We start from the raw sequence: 21309 nt of genomic DNA on the forward strand, positions 1-21309 counted from the left end.
GAACCTATGTAATAGTGAAACGTGTTCAAATGTGGCTCTTTTGGATGAGGTTGGTAAGATGTAACCTACACAAAGGAACCAAATGTCAGCTGCCTGAAGGCAGCTGCTGCTGCTGCTAAGTCACTTCAGTCGTGTCCAACTCTGTGCGACCCCATAGACAGCAGCCCACCAGGCCCCACCATCCCTGGGATTCTCCAGGCAAGAACACTGGAGTGGGTTGCCGTTTCCTCCTCCAATGCATGAAAGTGAAAAGTGAAAGTGAAGTCGCTCAGTCATGTCCGACTCTTAGCGACCCCATGGACTGCAGCCCACCAGGCTCCTCCATCCATGGGATTTTCCAGGCAAGAGTACTGGAGTGGGTTTCCAGTGCCTTCTCCAGCCTGAAGGCAGCAGGGTGTCCCAAATGGCTCCTGGAGCCCTTTCTAGGCCATGCTTAATAGGGCCATAAAAAATGATTGATGTCAGGGGTAAAATGAGCAATCGCATTGGAAAGTAAGCCCTGATCTCCCTGCTTGACCTAATTGACTGCGGCAAAGTAGACAAAGAGTTGTCATCCCTCCCCTGCCCACTATAGCCACGCCTACTGCACGTCGCACTGCCTCTGTCAGGCCGCTGCTCACAGGCCTAAAGGTGGCCGAATTACAGGCGACACAACTCCATCTTCAGAACCACGTGCTACACCAAGTCCTAGAAGGATTCGAGACAGGAAGAGGAAGATTAAAGGACTAAGATGTGCTGATAACGCTGTGCGTTTGGAGATGTAGCTAAGCTCTCTCAAGGCTCCACATATCTGTAATATCTGGTTATTCTGAACATGCCACACACCCAAACATTTTCAGAAGGCTTGAGCATTCAAGAAAGGGCCCCGAGGAGACTGGTGGCCTGTGTGACTGCTGTGTGGGGAATGCCTTCTGAAAGCGCCCTGTAAAATAGAGCTTAAGCAGAGCAAAGCTTCTTCAGCTGTTGCCTTGGGCAAGACAGAGCCCTGCAGACCAACTGATCCTATTGGGACACAGGTTGGTTCATGGGGCCCACGGGCTGATTCCCAAAGAATCGTAACTTCCCTCCTAACCTGCCCACTCCCCACCCCTACATGGGAGCCAGAACCAGAGCATTTCCAAATATTGTTGATTTAAGAAAACATAAAATCATTATATTCTTGTGTTTGAAAAACATCTTTTAGACATCTGTAACCAAAGGGAAGAAAAATCTACTCATTTTTTAAAATTAGATGCTTGCTTTCTTTACCAAACTGATTTATCTCTCCTTGATTTGGGGAGTTTGGAAACTGGTAAAAGCTTATCTTGAATTGCAAAATTCTTATATATCTATGCCTTCAATTTGGCAATGGCAATCCACTCCAGTACTCTTGCCTGGGAAATCCCATGGACAGCAGAGCCTGGTAGGCTACAGTGCATGGCGTCACGAAGAGTCGGACACAACTGAGCGACTTCATTTTCACTTTTCACTTTCATGCACTGGAGAAGGAAATGGTAACCCACTCCAGTATTCTTCCCTGGAGAATCCCAGGGACGGGAGCCTTGTGGGCTGCCATCTATGGGGTCGCACAGAGTCAGACACGACTGACGTGACTTAGCAGCAGCATGCCTCCAATTTACATCTCTCACCTAATACGCTATTGGAATAATATGTCTGCAGCTGTGGTCAGTAATCACTGTGCTACAACTTGAAGAGTTGAATGTGTTTGTGGATGACTAATGAGTTGCCCTCATTTGTCTGGACTTTCTGATTTCTTTTCTGATCTCTCTACAATCAAACACAACTCATTCACTCAGTGGCCTCAGTATAGAGGACGTGTAAAATAACCTCAGAGACTGAGTTCATAGTCACTCCTTTTCCAGCTTTCATTAATGACCTGCCTGAAAATTGCAAATCGTACCCAAGACTGCTGCTTAGATTACAGTAATGAGCCTGATGGGTTAGAATGTCAACAAGTTACTCGTAACCGTGACTTTTTGGATCCCTGGTGACTCCTCCTAGAGACAGCTGGAACAAGGCCGTAGTTTTTAGTCATCTCAGAAAAGAAGAAAAGACTAGCCTGTGATTAACCTTGGATCAGTACTTGATGCTAAATATAAGTTGATTTTTTAATTGCTGTTTTAGCAGTTCCCCTTCTGTGTAATATTTCCACAGGAAGACAAAAAGAGGCAAAGCAGAGCATAGAGGTGTCCCCCGTGAGCTGAACGTATGTGCCTTTGACACGGGAAAATAGCAAATGTATCTTTTTTCTTAATGAAGAAAAAATAACCAGTGTCTTCCCTAGCTACAACAAAATTGGAGCCTTTATTAAAATCAACCACACAGCCAAGGCCACTCTAATATATCTGCGAGTTCATCTTATTGAAAGCAGTTTCAGCTGCTAATGTGTTGGAAAGCTATATCAGAGACACTTGGATGCCACCGGCTCCTAAACTGAAGATCCAGGCACCGTTTTTCTACCTCTCCAGCCTCTCCATCTTTCGTTCCAAGAGACAGTCTTTTCAGCTGCACTCATTTTCTCACCCTCTAATCTCCTCTGCCCTTTACTGAAAGCTATTTCTCTTGGGTTGTTTCCTGTCAGCCGTGTACTCTTCTGTGCCTCCTTCTATGTCTGAAAGTCCAAACTCCATGCATATGGTCACCTGTATGTGATTAACTGGACCATCTGAGGACCGTTAAACCTTCTTGACTTGCTTGACTACAGAACTATAAAGCCGTTTCAGTCTCTATAGTGAATATAGCTGATAGTTATTGAAATTTGCTACGCTATGGGTACTGCTCTTGAACTCGGTAAATACTGTCTTATTTAATTCTGCAGAAGTTTTATAATATCCTTTTTAAAGATGAGGAAGTAAGATAGGGTTTGAGAAACTTGTCCACAGTTAGATGGTGAAAGAACTAGGATTTCAATCTAGAAAAATAAGCCTACCTGATGAGCTCCTTTTACTCACAACACTTTTGACATCAAATCTGTGGGATTTTCCCTCACATCAACCAGTTCTCCAACTTTCTGTACACCCTTGCAAGTGAAAGTTGCTCAGTCATGTCTGACTCTTTGCAACCCCATGGACTGTAGCCCGCCAGGCTCCTCTGTCTATGGAGTTCTCCAGGCCAGAATACTGGGGTGGGTAGCAGTTCCCTTCTCCAGATCTTCCCAACCCAAGATTGAACCCAGGTCTTCCACATTGCAGGTGGATTCTTTACCATCTGAGCCACCAGGGATGCCCAAGAATACTGGAGTGGGTAGCTTATCCCTTCTCCAGCAGATCTTCCCAACCCAGGAATCGAACCAGGGTCTCCTGCATTGCAGGTGGATATTTTACCAGCTGAGCTACAAGGAAGCCAACAACTCAATAATTTTGACACTACCAATTGGTATTAGTATGAAACCCCGCCGATCCAGGGTTTAGTCTCACTGGACTTTCCCTCCCCAACTTCAGACACCAGCCACAGAGAGGTGTCCAGGCTAACATGCTCTGCCTGGCCGACGGCAATCTAGAGATTCCAATAGCCCCACACTTTGCTAGAATGACACAGGGTTCAGGAAAGTGCTGTACATTATATCACATTATATTTTTTATATTTATTATAAAAGCTGAATCTGAGAACAGCCAAGTGAAAGAGATGCACCGGACAGATATTTGGGGCAGAGGACTGGCTAACATGGAGATTTTGTGCCCCTTCAAGAGCCCCACCTCCCAGAACCTGTGTGTTCACCAGATGCTCACCAAACCCCGTGCTTTAGAGATAGCCATGGAGCTGTCACTGAAAAAGCACATCTGTTGGTCACTGGCTGTTGGTGACTGAACACTTTCTCTCCCAAGAGGTCCCAGGTCCTCCTGGTACCCAGGAATCTGAATAGGGACCCCTAGCCAACAGTCATCTGATGATTGTACAGAAGGCATTTATCATGCCAGAGATCCCTAAGTCTAGGAGCTCTGTACAAGGAACCCAGGAGAATGACCAAGTATCCACTCCCCAGAGTACCACGTGACCCAACTGTGAGAAAAATTGCTCTTATTGTTTATTAGTGTTTTTAAATTAAATTTAGTCAGCCTTGTCCATTGTCATCAACTTACATTTGTAATATCCATTAGTTGTATACAAATGTTATCATTTGCCACCTAAACTCTTTGATTGCAGTATCAGCCTTAAATATTAGCCTTATCACTTCAATTAGATCAGGTTACTTGTTGCTGCTGTCCAACCTAAAGAAGAAATTAAGCTCTGAAGTAGACTAATTTGACTTTTCTGTGACTGCATGGCCTCCTGTGCAATGCTTTCCTGAGGTCCCTGGGTGTGTCCCAACTAGAGACGTTTCCAGGTGAGTGACATCATTCTCAGAAATGTATTCACATGTTGTTCATACTATAGACTGCTGGAGACCTGTTTAGGTCACTTGACCTGGTGTGCAAATTTGAGTGTCATATAGCTTGATTAGCTCATAAGACTGGACCATAGGGAGAATATGCCTGGAGAAAATGAATAACTAAAGATTATTTCCCATTCCTTCAATAAACCTGAGTGGAGCACTGTGATACATGGTACTAATATTCTGTACTTTCAAATGTTACATAAGAAAATTCACTCACAGACAGAGCACTTATTTATTACGTGCCAAACATGATCTTAGGTGCAAATGACACAACGATTAATAAAACACGATCCCTGCCTGTAAGCGTAGGAGCTCCTGTGCCCTTGGAGCAAGAAGGAGACTCGTTATGTTGATTTAGAACAAAGCTGATGGAGGCAGGAGTCGTGGACAGAAGGGTGTAGAACACCATGACTGATTGAACAAAGGAGGGGAAGGTCCCTTGGGTTTTGAGCTCAGTCACCCGCCAAACATCTGTACTATGTCCAAGTGTGGTTCTCAATGCCAGGGATGCTATGTTGCTCTAAATGGGCAGTGTCCTCTTTCCTGTCAAGCTGATATTCCAGGGGACAGAGAAAAATAATATGCAGAAATATTTTTGAAAAATGAGATAGCATCAACTACAGAGAATGCAATGAAGAAAATAAACAGAGAGATTAGGAATTCCTTTAGATTGAGTGGTCCAAGGGAGTCTTTCTAAGGAGTGAGCACTCAAGTCAACCTGAGTATTACAGGAGCCATTGATGAGATGTGGGCAGAGGTCTTTCCAGGCCAGAGAGCAGGCAATGCAAAGGTTCTTGAGACCAAGGGAGCTCGGCGTGTACCAGGAAGAGACACATGGTCACTGTGGCCAGAGCTCAGTGAGCTCAGTGTGGTAGGTGATGGACAGATGGCCACTCCCAGGGGCCGTGGGGGCCACATGAGGCCATCTAGTTGCCTGAGATGAAGTAGTGTCTAAGATGGGCCACTAGGCAGAGGTCCAATTGATGACTGTTGGGCCTAATGATAAATATTTAGGTTAAAAACACAACATTTTGATCAAGCAACAAGAAATATGGCTATATAAGGCCCTAGGTCTCTTGGTCATCTGTCTATACCTGTTTGAACTTCATATTGGAATATATAAATCATTATCCATCCAGAAAAATATAAACCTGTCCCTTTGACTTTTCCATGCATCTGTGTATCTACCCTTACATCTATGTATCTGCCCATCTATATAGAAACATGAAATGTCCAAACTGAAAAGAAAATGTGTTTTTCCTGTGAGCAGCAGGAATTAGGAGAATGTTATGAGAGCTCTCACATTTCCCTTGGAAAATCTCACCAGGAAGCAGTTCCCAGGGGCCTCTGAGCAAAGGACTTTGCAGCATCCACTCAGTGATGGCTGTGAGGCAGACTTATTTCATTAAAAATGATTTATTTCCTTTGAGAAATGGTCCCTTGCTGCGTTGAGCTGTTATCTGAAGACTTACGATCAATAGGAGGCATTACTGTCTCTATAAGGTCAGTTTTCTGAGTGCTGCTTAGAATTTGCCAGCAGGAGCCCCTCTCACCCCACTGGAAGTTGAGCAATTCAGCCCCTGTGTGCGGCTGCGGAGATGTTCCTTGCACATTTTTGCAGGGCTTGTGTTTTATTTTTAATAAATACCACAGAGTGAGTGGCCCTGTGCACAGCTGAGTGCAGCATTTGAGAGCATGGATACTGTGCTGTGTAGTGGGCGGCTTTTAAAATTAGATTTTAAAGCTTCATCCCTATTAAGAGGCTCAACTGCAGTAAAATGCATCTTTAATTCTTCAAAGAGTACCTTCCTATAACGGAATTTGGAGCTCAGTTAGAAGATAGAGCTCATCAAGCAGCATTGTGTCCCTCTGAGACGTTGCTTCTCTCTCATGAGAAACAGTAAAATTGAGGCTCCATGAAGGGAGTACTCCCTGCTTAACCCTCAAGTCAGCCACAGGACTGGGGCAGAAAGCTGACTTCCCCTGGCTCCCAGCTCTAACACCCTGTCTCTGGAGAGTCAAATTTAATTACAGTATAATCCACTTAATCTACACATGGAAGAATAACGAGGGAGCAGGAAAAATGAATTTATTAGCAGGTTGGCAGGAGACCATGTGATGTAGATCAGCAACCTTCCTGTCGAGATGCAGGTTTCCAGTGAGTTCTAGGCGATTTTCCTGCCATGGGAGGTGATCCTGACGCCACGGCCACAACTGGCAAAGGACTGCTTGATTCTTCTCACTTTGACACATAAGTAAAGCTTCAACTTGGAAATGCTGCAGAACCACAATTTTATCAGAAATAAAACTTAACGGATTTTTTTTTTAATAACGATAATAGTAAGAGGAAAAAAAGAGTGCGTAGTTCCCCCTCAACACTCCTTTGGGTCAAAAGAAACAACCACATTGAATTAAATGCTCAACTCACCACCTTCCTTAAAACAAGAGATGAGTGAGCCTTTGCTTCATTGTTGACTTTTGATTACTTTCACACCAATCCACGGCGGCTGTGAACTTGCTAGACTATCTATTGTCTATTTCCTACACACACATTACAAAACAGACAATAGTTTAAGAGGTGTGTTTAGATAAGAAATCTGCCTTTAAAGCTGAATATAACAGGAGGTTAGAACTTGGGCTACTTGATGTTACATGAACACAAATAAAATTTTGTGGTTTAAAGTATAAATCATATTTATGAATGATCTCATATAACCCTCACTGTTGTTCAGTTGCTCAGTCATGTTCAACTCTTTGTGAGTCCATGGACTGCAGCACACCAGGCTTCCCTGTCCTTCACTATCTCCTGGTATTTGCTCAAATTCATGTCCATTTAGTCAGTGATGTCATCCAACCATCTCATCCTCTGTCGTCCCCTTCCCCTTTTGCCTTCAATCTTTCTCAGCATCATGGTCTGTTCTAATGAGTTGGCTCTTTGCATCAGTTGGCAAAGTATTGGAGCTTCAGCTTCAGCATACTCCTTCCAGTGAATATTCAGGGTTGATTTCCTTTAGGATTGACTTTCTTATTAAAATTGAAAAAGATGATGATCTCCATTTCACATATTGAAAACGTGAGCCCTAGATTAATGGTCTTATCAAGGGTCACACTGCATATAAGTAAAACAGTCAGAACAACAAAAAAGAGCAAGAAAGTGAGATATGCTCAGGACAACCTTCTGTGGTACCACGTTATCTCCCTGCATCACTCACGTGCAATGCAACAGGAAAAAATAAATAAACCATGTGATGGGGTCTGGGTCCTGTCCCCATTGGAGACACTAGCTAATGTGAAGCCAAGAAGAAAATAGATGTTAGTATCAAAAAATGCAGTTCCTTTTCCCAGCAGTCATCTTCCTAAGATCTGGCCCTTTTTTACAACTTTTCATTTTGAAATAATTGTAGACTTACTTAAAAGTTTCAAAAAGAGTAGAGAGAGTTACCCTGCATGCAACTATCCTTCAGCCAGCTTCCCCTATTGATGGCATCTCACATGAGTTTAGTGCAATTACCAAAAACAGGAAGTGGATTGGATGTGTTACTGACTAAACTGCAAACCTTGTTCAGATTTCACCAGTCTCTGCCTGCAGTCAATGAAATTTTACCACATGTACAGGTTAATTGAACCATCACCACCATCAAGACACAGATCCTTCCCACCCCCCTAAACAAACTCAAGGTGCTATCCCTTTAAAGTCACTCCTCCCAAAAAAATCCCAGTTTCTGGGAATCACGGATATGTTCATCACTGTAATTTTGTCACTTTTAGATTGTTGTGTAAATGCAACCATACAGTCATAAATTCAGTCTTAAAATTGCTTTTTTTTTCACTCAGTATAATACTCTTGAGCTCCATGTAAGTCATTGCAAATAACAGTAGTTCAGTCCTTTTTATCGCTGACTAGTATTCCATCAGAGAAGGTGATGGCACCCCACTCCAGTACTCTCGCCTGGAAAATCCCATGGACAGAGGGACCTGGTGGGCTGCAGTCCATGGGGTCACTAGGAGTTGGACACGACTGAGCGACTTCACTTTATTTTTTCACTTTCATGCATTGGACAAGGAAATGGCAACCCACTCCAGTGTTCTTGCCTGGAGAATCCCAGGGATGGGGAAGCCTGGTGGGCTGCCGTCTATGGGGTCACACAGAGTCAGACATGACTGAAGCGACTTAGCAGCAGCAGCAGCGGTATTCCATGCTATGGATTACACAGTTTATCCATTTACCTGTTAAAGGTCATCTGGCCAGATGACCAGATGGTCAGGTCGTTTCTATTCATAAATCAAGCTGTCATGAACATTTATGTAGAGGCTTTGTATGAACATAAGTTTTTATTTCTCTAGGATAGATACCCAGGAGTGGGGTTACTGGCTCCAATGGTGTTTGACTTTATCAGAAGCTACCAAACAGTTTCCAGTGTCTAGCTATTTCTTTAAAATACAGAAATGCCTAGAATACTTCACGACAGTAAATTACATCCATATTGACATTCACTACTTTTCATAGAAAATGTTTCTACTTCTGTTTTTCTATGAAAATTATTCTAATAAGCAGAAGTTTCTGAAATTCATATTTGATTATTTGGGTCAAGAAATAAGTGAAAATATAGTCCATTAAGGAGCAGTTCTTCATGCTCTAGTAAATGAATGCAAATTTGATGCTTATGTAGATGAAGTGTTGAGAGACTAATTAATGTAAAAAAACCAATACTATACAAATTCCTGAAGGACCATTACCTAAATCTAACTTTACTTTGTAGGAAATCCTTATTCAAGCACATTTTACTGAAACAAATACTAATTGTACTTTCCTGCTAAAGCAGCAGTCCCCAGTCTTTTTGGCTCCAGGGACTGGTTTCATGAAAGACAATATTTCCACTGATGGTTTCAAGATGATTCTCATAAGGGGTGCTCAACCTAGGTCTCTCACATATGCAGTTCATGGAAGGGTTTACACTCCTATGAGGATCTAATTTCAGCCACTGATCTGACAAGAGGCAGAATTCAGGCAGTAATGCAAGCAATGGGGAGTGTGTGTAAATACAGATGAAATTTCACTTGCTCACCCACCACTTACCTCCTGCTGTGTGACCATGTTCATAACAGGCCACCGAACAGTACTGGCCCATGACCCAGGGGTTGGGGACCCCTGTGCTAAAGGATACTTATAATCACATCAAGCCTCAAATCTGAATCCCTCAGGATAAAGTGCTTAAAGCTGTCACCAAGCTTTGACCCAATAATCATAGTCCTGATGTAATGTAAACAAACATTTGTTCTCCCTGATCCCACACCTTTCAAAAATCCCCTATTCTTTTTTTAACAATTTTTATTGAAGTGTAATTTACAATGATTTATTAGTTTCAGGTATACAGCAAAGTGATTCAGTTATATATATATATATATATATATATATATATATATATATGAATGTTGTGCTATGCTTAGTCACTGAGTCATGTCTGACTCTTTGTGAATCCATCCATGGAATATACCTGCCAGGCTCCTCTGTCCATGGGATTCTCCAGGCAAGAATACTGGAGTGGGTTGCCATGCCCTCCTCTAGGGGATCTTCCTAACCCAGGGATCGAACCTAGGTCTCCCACATTGCAGGTGGATTCTTTACCATCTGAGCCACCAGGGAAGCCTATGAATACTGGAGTGGGAAGCCTATCTTTTCTCCAGGGAATATTCCCAACCCAGGAATTGAACCAGGATCTCCTGCATTGCAGGAGCTCAGTTGCTTTGCAGTAGCTCATTGCAACTGAGCTACCAGGGAAGCCCATATATAAGAATATATGTATTCTTTTTACAGATTCTTTTCCAGTATAGGTTATTATAAGATCCTGAATATAGTTCATTATTCTATACAGTAGGTCCTTGTAGCTTATCTATTTTATGTATAGAAGTGTGTATCTGTGAGTCCCAAATTCTTAATTTATCCCTCCTCCTTTTCCCCTGTGGTAACCACACATTTGTTTTCTGTGACTGTGTCCATTTCTGTTCTGTAAATAAGTACATTTATATCATTTGTTCAGATTTCATGTATAAGTGGTACTGTATGACGTTTGCCTTTATCTGACTTACTTTGCTTAGTAGGATCATCTGTAGATCCACACATATTGCTACAAATGGCATTATTTAATTCTCTTTTGTGGCTGAGTAACCTTCCATTGTGTATATGTACCACATCTTCTTTATCCATTCCTCTGTTGATGGACATTTAGGCTGCTTCCATATCTTGGCTATTGTAAATAGTGCTGCTATGGACATTGCATGTGTATCTTTTTGAAGTAGAGTTTTCTCTGGATATTTGCCCAGCAGTGAGACTGTAGGATCACAGTGCAGCTTTAAAAAAAAAAAAAAATTCCCCAATTCTTAAAACTATTCTTAAAACCTTCAAAACCCCCTCTCAAAATCTCCCAGTGAATCTTCCATCGTAATCAACAGAAAAGTCATTTTCTCAAAAGTTAGTAACAACCCCACACATTCATGAATTTCAGCTCCATCACCACTCTGGGTATAAGCAATGTTAGAACAACTAATTACTCATTTGGAAGAAGATCAGGTTGGATCCATATTTATCTTATCATATTCCAAGATAAATTCCAAATAAATCAAAGATTTAAATAAATATTGGATGGCAGAAATGGGTAAATTGTCATATAATCTTGGAACCAAGAAGGTCTTTTTAACTGTGACTGAAAATATAGAGACCATAGAAGAAAACATTGATAAACTTACGCTACATAAAATTTTTTAAAGATATAATTAGATTACATAAAATCAAAAATACTGTATGATAGAACAAAGTAAAACAAGCAAGGTTAAAAGACAAATGCAGGAAAATATATACAACACCTATCAGAGACAAAAAGTTAATCATCTTAAACTATAAGCAGCTCTAGAAATCCAGAAGAAAAATCCAGCAGCCCAGAGGAAAATAAAAGATAGCAAATGAATATGAACAGACAGTTCCCAGCCAAAGAAATACCCATGTGCCCTGTAAATACAGTCTCGCTCATAAGAAATACAAAAAGGCAGCATTTTCTCACCTGTCAGATCCGCAAAATCCAGTTACTTTTTTAGTGAGACAGTGAGGAAACAGGAGTGCAAAGTGGTGTCACCCTTATGGAAAGTGTCACTACCATTAAAATTACATGGAGTTTACTCTGTGCCCCGGGAATTCTCCTTCCTGACAGTCTCACCAATTTGTAGTAAGTAGTAAATAGAGCTGGAAAAGGAAATGGCAACCCACTCCGGTATTCTTGCCTGGAGAATCCCATGGTCGGAGAAGCCTAGTAGGCTGCAGTCCATGGGGTCGCACAGAGTCGGACACGACTGAAGCAACTTAGCATGCATTGGAGAAGGAAATGGCAACCTACTGCAGTGTTCTTACCTGGAGAGTCCTGTGGACAGAGGAGCCTGGTGGGCTATGGGGTCGCACAGAGTTGGACATAACTGAAGTGACTTAGCAGCAGCAGGGGTGGTTGTAGCTTTATTTTTGACTGGTTGTTCATTGTGCTTAACCCTCGTTTCCCCCAGAAGGGCTTCCTCAGCCCTGAACCAGGTTCCCTGCGCCTGCCCTGCTGCTGTCTGAACAGGCATCACCCTGGTTGTGTTAACTTCCTCAGTCCATCTTGCCAGCTGTCCTTTCACCTCTGGGTGAGTGGAGGGCATTGGTCTCGTCTACCCCGCCCACACCCTTTACTATCAAAACCCCAGGTCCTAGCAGCTTCTGACCACAATCAGTGTGTATTGAGTGAATAAAAAATTCAAAACAGTCACAAGCTATGAGGCATTCACCTGCACAACCTCACCTCCCCCGCAGTCTCATCCTATACATACGCAAGGGAAACACAATATAAAGAATGAAGCGGAACTGTGGCAGTTATCCCAGCAATGCAAGGAAAGGGTAGCACCTTTACCTCAGGTAACAAGAGTTTTCAGAAAGATCATTTTTGCCTGTATTTTTTTAATGTAGTTGCATCATTTGGTCATATGAATGTGGTTTTTTAATAAAGTGCTTATTTTTCATGCTTGTAATTACAGGCTCCTTAACAGGGTGATCTTCTGCTACTGTTTTCTCAAACTTTTTACTGCTGCCTTTTACAAAATGTTTGAAATATTTGATTTTAGCTCCTACCACAGATTCCAAATCTGTGTTTGGAATGTGAAGATCAAAGTAGTGTAGCTAATCCTCAGGACTTTGCCATCGTGTGACTTCAGAATCCATCTCCTACCAAGTTTCTGTGGTTTCTGGAATCTTTACTGGTCACAACATTAAAATGTGCACATCTGAAACCATTTTTTAATTACATTTTTTTTTTCTGCTTCTCCACAGTTCGCTTGTGGGAATATAGCCTGTCCCGATGCATCCCCAAGGTGGTATCACCACGTGTTTTCAATAAACCTTGTTTTTTGTTCTCCTCTAAACAGAGCATGTCTTGTTCAAAAAGCTCTTGATGGTAGGGAAGGGATTGATAATAGAAAGAAAGAGAGCCCAGCTTGGGATCCATCCTCGTGACTTCAGGATTTGTCGGGAAGCAACTCGTCCCACAGTCAGAGCTGAGACTCATGTCATTACCATGAGTTCTAACCCTGTCTCTGGGAATAACTTACTCTGTCATCTTGAACCAGCCTGGGACTCCATTTCTTTCCTTTTAATCACAGATAAGAACAGCAGTATACTTTATAGACTTCATAAAAGCAAATATGAAATTAGAAAGTTCTAAAACCTGCCCTTTATCTAGTGCCAACGAGGATGAGTTTTGCCAAGCATTTGATCATTAAGGATGGAACTCAGGTCTGTAATTAATCATGGTCCGTTTGACTAATAATCCCCCTAAAAAGATGGATATAATCTGCACATGACACCAAGTAGGATTTTCAAAATTATGCATGTCAAGTGTTTATTTATGGCTTATATTTACTCAAATTCACTCTTTTAAAGCACCATTTTTTTTCATTCTTCACAGAAGGAAAAGTCCATTTTCACACCCCAGTGTTTATCCCTAAGGATTATCCAGCAGCCGAAACTGTATCTATTTCTTATTTCTAAAAAATAAGAAACTGTGCCTTGAAAAAGACTGAAAGTCAGGTGTACTGGGTAATTCTCAAAATCCCTGGATGGTACTCAGAATCAGTTCCCACCCACAGATGTCTTTTGGTTACTGACATTTGGTTACTGAAATGACATCTCCACCTGCAAAATCCAAATAGCACAGTCTGTTCAAAGAACTTCCGAAAGACATGCTTTCAGAAATTTTAGTAGTAGGCAATGATTAATCAAAACCTGCATGCCATCTGAAAATAAGTATCAGATTTCTCAAAGAAAAATTACATTTCCCAATGCTAGTAAATACAACTGGCTGCCAAGAGTCAAAGGGTCAGTATCATGTAATGCCTGAGAGTAGGAACCAAAAGGGACACTGGATATTTTGTTTTCACTTGGTAAAGTTACACCTGTAATGACATCATTGTTTCGCTCTTGGAGCATAAACACTCAGGTTACCACACTGAAGAGGATATCCGAGCATCGGATTTCATCGTGGGGCCAAAGGGGATTTCCAGCAGAAGTTTCAGCCGTGAGCTTTCATTGGTGGCAATCCAAATCTTTTTTTAGACTTGTAGTCAAATACCGGTATGAGCCCTGCTGAGTTGGAAGTGACTGCACGGTTGCCGTCTGGTAGGCATGAAAATAGGTACCAGGTGATGGTTTTACACAGCTTCCTCAGATGTGTGCAAAACTGCAGTTTCGGAAAGTCATTCTCGTGCTTTCTATATAAAGGAACACCACATAAGGCCAACAGGTCACAGCCCTGGAACACATTCTGAATCATCCAGAAATACCCCTGACGTTTCATCCTCCTGATGGATGGAGAGCTCATGGGATTACACCCAGGTGATTTACTCAGGACCCTCGGGGGTGCCTTCAGTAGGATGCGTTTGCCTCCTGCTCATTCACAGCAGTTCTCAAAGGACATATGCTTCTTCCCTGCTTCATAAACACAGAAGCACAGCTTCCGCACATCCTCCCAGCTGTACCCACCTCTGAAGTGAGATGTCTGTGATCACACTGTGAAGCGGAAGGTCCAGCGTGAGGCTAGTCCCATGGCACCACAGGACTAGATCAGACCTCAGCATGCCTGAGTCTGCACCCCTGACCTCTGCCCATGCTCCAGCCTCCCCATACTGTCTTCCAGTGTCTGGAGGGATCTCAAGCAGCCCTGTTACCCATACCCCTCAAAGAGCCCCCCTTTCTGCCCCCTCTGTCAACAACAGCCCCCCATCTCAGCCAACAGGCTTTACTCACCCAGTTTCTCAGGCCAGAAATCCTAAAGTCACCCTCAGAGCCCCTTCTTTGTGTCAGACCCCACAATCAGCCCTGCAGTGGGTCCTGACACCTCCTCCTTCGCACGTCCCAAGTCTGCCCCCTGCCTGGGTCCTCCTCACTTTCCCTGGCTCCTCTGAGGCTGCTCTCGCCCTCAGGCTGGACCACACCAGTGGTCTGCTAATTGGCCCTGTGACCTCCACTCATGTCATCCAGCCCCCTCTGGATCTGGTTCCCAAAGGCAACCAAAATGACCTTGGAAGACACAAGTGGGATTGATCCCACACCCGAACCCCACCACACCTGGAAGGACAGCTAAGTGAAAGTAAAAGTGAAGTCTCTCAGTCGTGTCCGACTCTTAGCGACCCAATGGACTGCAGCCTACCAGGCTCCTCCGTCCATGGGATCTCCAGGCAAGAGTACTGGAGTGGGTTGCCATTTCCTTCTCCAATGCATGAAACTGAAAAGTGAAAGTGAAGTCACTCAGTCGTGTCCGACTCAGCGACCCAATGGACTGCAGCCCACCAGGGTCCTCCGTCCATGGGATTTTCCAGGCAAGAGTATTGGAGTGGGGTGCCATTGCCAGCTAAACTCTTCCTAAAGCTGCCTTGATCGGGCCAGAGCCACCCCCTCACCTCCCCTCAAGCACGTGACCACACTTCCACCTCTGGGTCTTTGCACCTCCTGCCTGGAGGGCCTCCCCCTAGATGGGGAGATGGCCACCCCGTTGCTGCACTGGACCTGGATTCCTGTGACATCACTTCAGAGACATCCCTCCAGACCTGAAAGCACCCCTGTGACCTCTTACCCTGTGACCTGTTACCCTGTGACCCCACCCCTTTCCCTGCTTGCTCTCTCTCAAGATTCTCTGTCGCTCCTGCATCTTGGATTCTGCCCTTACTCATTTGGACAATGTCAGTCTACACTGTGTTATAGAACATTAATTCCTTGAGGACAGAAAAACATCTGTTTTCTTCACTGCTCTATCCCCTGTGTTCGGCTCATAACAGACATGCGCTGAAAGGTGTTTGGTGGGTGAACTACTGCCTGAATGAATGAATTGCCTTAACACTTAAGAAAGCTCATTTCCAAAACTCCTGATGATGCTTCATCACTGAACCATTTAGTCTCCAAAGAAAGAATGTACTGCCTAGAGTTATAGAAACCGGAGTCAGGAAGCGTCCTGGACCCTTTCCAGTTCGGTCCATCTCACTGTGAAGACAGGGAATCCAGCTTTAAGAGAACTGATGGTGAAGCAAGCACAGCTCAAGCTTCTTATGCTTCTACACTTTATATCTCTGTTCCTTTTGAGAGGTTAGAATGTTGTATTCACAAGGAAAATTCAATGAGGCCACAAAATTTCAGTTCCTCCTTGACTTGATGTTCTGTTTGCAATAAAGCATCTGGCATGGTACACTGTGGTGTTGGAAAAGATGCTGGAGAGTCCCCTTGGACTTCAAGGAGATCAAACCAGTCAATCCTAAAGGAAATCAGTCCTGAATATTCATTGGAAGGACTGATGCTGAAGCTGAAGTTCCAATACTTTGGCCACCTTATGCGAAGAACTGACTCATTGGAAAAGACCCTGATGCTAAGAAAGACTGAAGGCAGGAGGAGAAGGGGACGAGAGGATGAGATGGTTGTATGGCATCACCAACTCAATGGACATGAATTTGAGCAAGCTCCAAGAGTTGGTGATGGACAAGGAAGCCTGGCGTGCTGCAGTCCACAGGGTCACAAAGAGTCGGACACAACTGAGTGACTGAACTGAACTGATGGTACACTGAAAACTTACAAATTCATGCAGAAATTGTCCCATGTAGACAGGACGGCTGACCACTGCTCTGTTAGTCTTCTGTCCTATTGGGACAACCTAAAAGATAAAAACTGGTTAATATAAGATTTCCTCTAAATTTACCTGAATGTTCACCGTTTACAAGTAGTTATATTCCCTACCCTTAGTAATCCATTACTCCATGGGTTTTCATACTTAAGGCTTGCCTACATCCCTGTTCACCGATCTTTTTACAAGAGAAAGGTTATCAAGAAGGAAGCATGGAATAAAGTATAAGCACTTTAGAACCAGAAATATAAAAAGCCAAAACCATGGCTTTGATTCTTGGCCCCATATACTAGCTAAGACCTTGGATAAGATTCTTGAAACTTCTTGGTATCAATTTACTCATCTGTAAAGTTTGGTGTGTGTGTGTGTGTGTGTCTAAAATATTGTTTTAAGCCAAGGCAGTAACCTGATGTCAGGCACAATGAGGCAGACCTGGGCTTTCTGTGTATTACATCACTGAATCCCCACTACAGCCCTGGGGGAAAGTGGCTCTGTTCCCTACTTTCAAGTGAAGACTCTGAGACCCAGCACGGTCAGTAGGCCCAAGGGTCCACACCCTGGAAAGGACAGCACTAGGAGGACCCGGGCTGTCTCACTAGGTCCACACTGATGACCCTCCGCAGAAGGCTATTATGGAAACGGGCTGGAATCGATTCTGTGTGCTGAGCACCCATAGGAGCCCGTACACCCGGGACATCAGCAAACACCCCTTCTCACCACTGACTCCCTTGGCCAGTGACCGGCCTTCCTGGGCCAATAGCTTCTATTTTAAATAACTAATAATTCTCTTTTTTCTCATTACAAAAGCAGCAAAGGCTTATTATAGGTCATTTGGACAAAGTAGACGTGTCTAAAGAAACTAAGCTAAGCTAAGTCACTTCAGTCGTGTCTGACTCTGTGCGATCCCATAGACGGCAGCCCACCAGGCTCCCCCGTCCCTGGGATTCTCCAGGCAAAAACACTGGAGTGGGTTGCCATTTCCTTCTCCAATGCATGGAAGTAAAAAGTGAAAGTGAAGTCGCTCAGTCATGTACGACCCTCAGCGACCCATGGATTACAGCCTCCCAGACTCCTCTGCCCATGGGATTTTCCAGGCAAAAGCACTAGAGTGGGGTGAAAGAAACTGAACTTTATACATAATCCCACCACCCAAGGAGAATCACTGTTAGCATGCAGGTATAGGTACTCAAAATATTTAGTTTTATATATAAGAACACATAATCTGTTGGAGGCAAAATTGGTAGCAACTTAACATCCTGCTGTGTATCCTACCTATCTCATCAACATCCTTCTAAAACATGAGGTTTGTGGTTATGTAGTTATCCACGGTGGTGATACTGCTACTGCTGACTCAATGGACATGAGTTTGAGCGAACTCCAGGAGATAGTGAGGACAGGAGAGCTGGGAGTGCTGCAGTCCACCGGGTCACAGAGAGTCAGACACAGCTTAGCAACTGAACAACGACAACGATAGAAGTTGGATAAAATTTATTATGGGCTAACACTGAACAAAGACCTTTTGAATGTGCTAACCACATCTCTGTGATACAGGCACTTTTATGATTCCTATTTTACAAATAAAGAAATTAAGGCACACAGAAATTCAGTAACTTACCCCCAGCTGCCCAGCTAGTAAGAGAAGGAGCCAGGGCTGGAACCGAGGCAGATGGATTCTGTAGTCCATGCTCTGGAACAGAGGCACTGGATTGTTTCTGATGAATCCATTTTTGTTAGAGATTTGAATTAGAATCTAAATTTTTATATTATTTAATAATATTATAATGAACCTTTATTGACATCTATGATTTTTTTCATTAGGCTAAATTCCTAGAAGTACAAGTACTGAAAGGATAGGGTTCAAATAGTTAATGCATGCATTGTAAATTAATGCATGCTTCAGTCATGTCCTACTCTTTGCAACCCTAGGGACTATAGTCTCTGTCCACGGGATTCTCCAGGCAAAAATACTGGAGTGGGTTGCCATGCCCTCCTCCAGGGATCAAACCCAAGTCTACAACATCTCCTGCATTGCAGGTGGATTCTTTACTGCTGAGCCATCTGGAAAGCCCCCAGATAATTAATACTTTTGGCCTATAATGCTAAAGTTCCCTCCCCCACAAAGTTAAACCATTTTATTGCTACGTAAAATCTTCATGAGAAAACTTTTCCTCCTCCTCTTTGTAAATATTGACTTTAAAAAAAAATGCTGTCCGTTTCATAGATTAAAATGGTACCTTGCTACTATTTTAAATTTCAAAGCTAGAAATGCTAAAGAACTTCTTTCCACATACCTATTGGCCATTTTTACTTTTTCTTGGGGTTAAATTTATATTTATGCCTCCTGTCCAATTTTCTACCAGCATATCTTCATATTATCTTTACACATTAAGGATAGGAATCCTTTGGCCATCATCATATATGTTGCAAATATTTCTTTGAAGTTTTTTTTTTAATATATTTATTTATTTTAATTGGAGGCTAATTACTTTACAATATTGCATTTCAATCTATGTGGGGTTTTTCAGCACATTTTTAACTTTTCTATATTTTGTATACTTGTGCTTCTCAACTGCAAAATGTGGGCTATTTAACTATTATTTCTAAGACCCTTGATATTATAAAATGTTATTCTGTGTGCTCACTGTAAGAAAATAACCCATCAAGGAAATATCCATCAGATCAGTACTGAGCATCTGTACTATGGCAGGTACTGAACAGACACTGTGTTTACAACAAGAAAGAAATGCTTTGCCTGCCTTCAGTCGCCTACTGAAGTTTCTGGAAGAGACAGGCGGGCTAGCAGATGACTGCTGAAGGGATAGTGAGTGTGACAGTGTACACGCAGAGCTCCAGGCACCAGTACACAACCACACCCTCGATAGCCTGACGCCTGGGCTGAGCTCTCGAAGCAGCTGAGGGCTGGCTGTACGGGGAAGGAGAAGAGTCTTCCAGAAAGAGCTGCAGCATTTTGTCGGGCACTTTGAAGCCAGGCAACAGAATTTGATTTTTGATCTGAGTGTTGGAAAAAAAAATGGTTTTGATCATAGAAGTAATAGGAACACTCTGACCGTTTAGTAATAGAATACATGAGTTTAAAGAAAGCAAAGACAGGAGCGTGAAGAGCTGGTCGGAGTTCATGGGGTGGCTGGGAGAGGGGGAGCCTCACCCTGAACCAGGACTAGAGGAAGGAGGGAAGTGGGGAGGGACTGTGGACTAAACAGCTCTCAGAACTAAACAGCTCTCTGGGTGTGAGGTGAGGGAGGCAGGAAAGAAGGTGCCCACCCACAAACCCAGCGTGCAATCTGCATCAGGACGCTGGGGTTTAACTGACACATTTTATTCAGAAATTTACCTGGGAAAAGAAATAGGCTTAGAATAATTGATAATTTTTTAAAAGGAATGACACTGAGGGGATATTACCCTGCCTAATATCTAGTGTCATACAGATGCAGGAGTAGGCAATAAAACAGAAAGGCTCTAGAAACAGACCTCTCGGTGAGTATATGGAAACATTTGGAAAAGAATAGACTTTTTATTTAGGTGGTACTGGAAAAGCTGACTATCATATATGATAAAAAAACAAGATCATTTCTCTGCTTCTCCATAGAGACAAACCTATATTTCATAAAAGTGAAAGCTGTCTCTGGGAAAGGAAATGGCAACCCACTCCAATCTTCTGGCCTAGGAAATCCCATGGGCTGAAGAGCCTGGTGGGCTACAGTCCATGGGGTTGCAAAGATTTGAACATGGCTGAGCGACTGAGCACACAAAGACGTCTCAGATAAAGTCATGCTAATTGTTATACAAATCCTCAAACTCCAGTAACTTCTCAAAGTAAAAGTTCATTTCTCACTTGTGCGGTAGTCCAGTGCAGGCGCTTCTCAAGGAGACTGGGGTGTGTGGAGAGGCCCTGCTCCGCGCATTCACTCAGGCCCAGGCTGACAAGGACCCGTCATCTGCAGCATCTGGCTCTAAGGACATCCTCAGTGCCCATGTGAGCTGGCGGATGGGAAGACAACCCCTGAGGCCATCTGCGTCCCCTCAGCCTGGACATGGCTCACGCCCTCTCCATTCACTGTCCATCAGTTAGGACAGGTCACATCCCCACTCCCGGAAGCGAGCAGATGAGAAATGACATCCCTGGTGGGCAGCCCCTTCCCAGAGCTTGTTCTGCACCTCGGAGGAGGAGCAGGCTTCTGGGGAGGACAGCTGGCTACCGCTGCCACAAAGAACATGCGTTCACTCGATGAGCGTCTCAATACACCAAAGAGACTCTAGGAAAGTATTTTTATAATCATAGGCAAAGGCCTTTGTGGTGACTTGACTTCGTAATGACATGAAATTCAGAATCTGTTTTTTTTTAAAGGTGATGTTGTATCTATCATATTGACAACTATCACAAATTTTTAATATTCTACGCCTTTAATGTCACACAGTAAATAGTAAGCTTTAGGTATTTTTATTACTATTGTTATTTTTACTTTTTATTAGTAAAGAGAGTGAAAAATCAGCACTTGGGTACCATCATTTGGAGGGCACTTGGATATCAAAACACAGCACATGCCAACCTTCAACCCAGCAATCCAATCTCTAGGAATGTATCCTTAAGAGAATACCTACAAAAATTTATGTATGGGGCTGTTCATTTCAGAATCATTTCAGTAACAAAGATTAAAGTAATCTACTGCTCAATACTAAAGAAGTAGCTAATTACATAAATTTACTTCTTACCTTATACTTATGTCTAAACTTCTGATA

The 21309-nt window shown here is 43.0% G+C and overlaps 1 protein-coding gene and 1 long non-coding RNA gene across 4 annotated transcripts in view; one reads left to right on the top strand and one right to left on the bottom strand.

Annotated features, from left to right (window-relative positions):
* Nucleotides 1-21309, top strand: part of KCNQ5 (potassium voltage-gated channel subfamily Q member 5) — a 624758-nt gene that overhangs the window by 460238 nt on the left and 143211 nt on the right. The window lies entirely within an intron of this gene.
* Nucleotides 6448-12011, bottom strand: LOC113898079. Its single transcript, XR_003512514.1, has 2 exons — nucleotides 11775-12011; nucleotides 6448-6652 (listed from the first exon to the last, which is right to left on the bottom strand). It is a non-coding gene; the product is annotated as an uncharacterized LOC113898079 (long non-coding RNA).

This window comes from Bos indicus x Bos taurus, chromosome 9 (genome assembly GCF_003369695.1).
Source record: "Bos indicus x Bos taurus breed Angus x Brahman F1 hybrid chromosome 9, Bos_hybrid_MaternalHap_v2.0, whole genome shotgun sequence".
Taxonomy (NCBI): domain Eukaryota; kingdom Metazoa; phylum Chordata; class Mammalia; order Artiodactyla; family Bovidae; genus Bos; species Bos indicus x Bos taurus.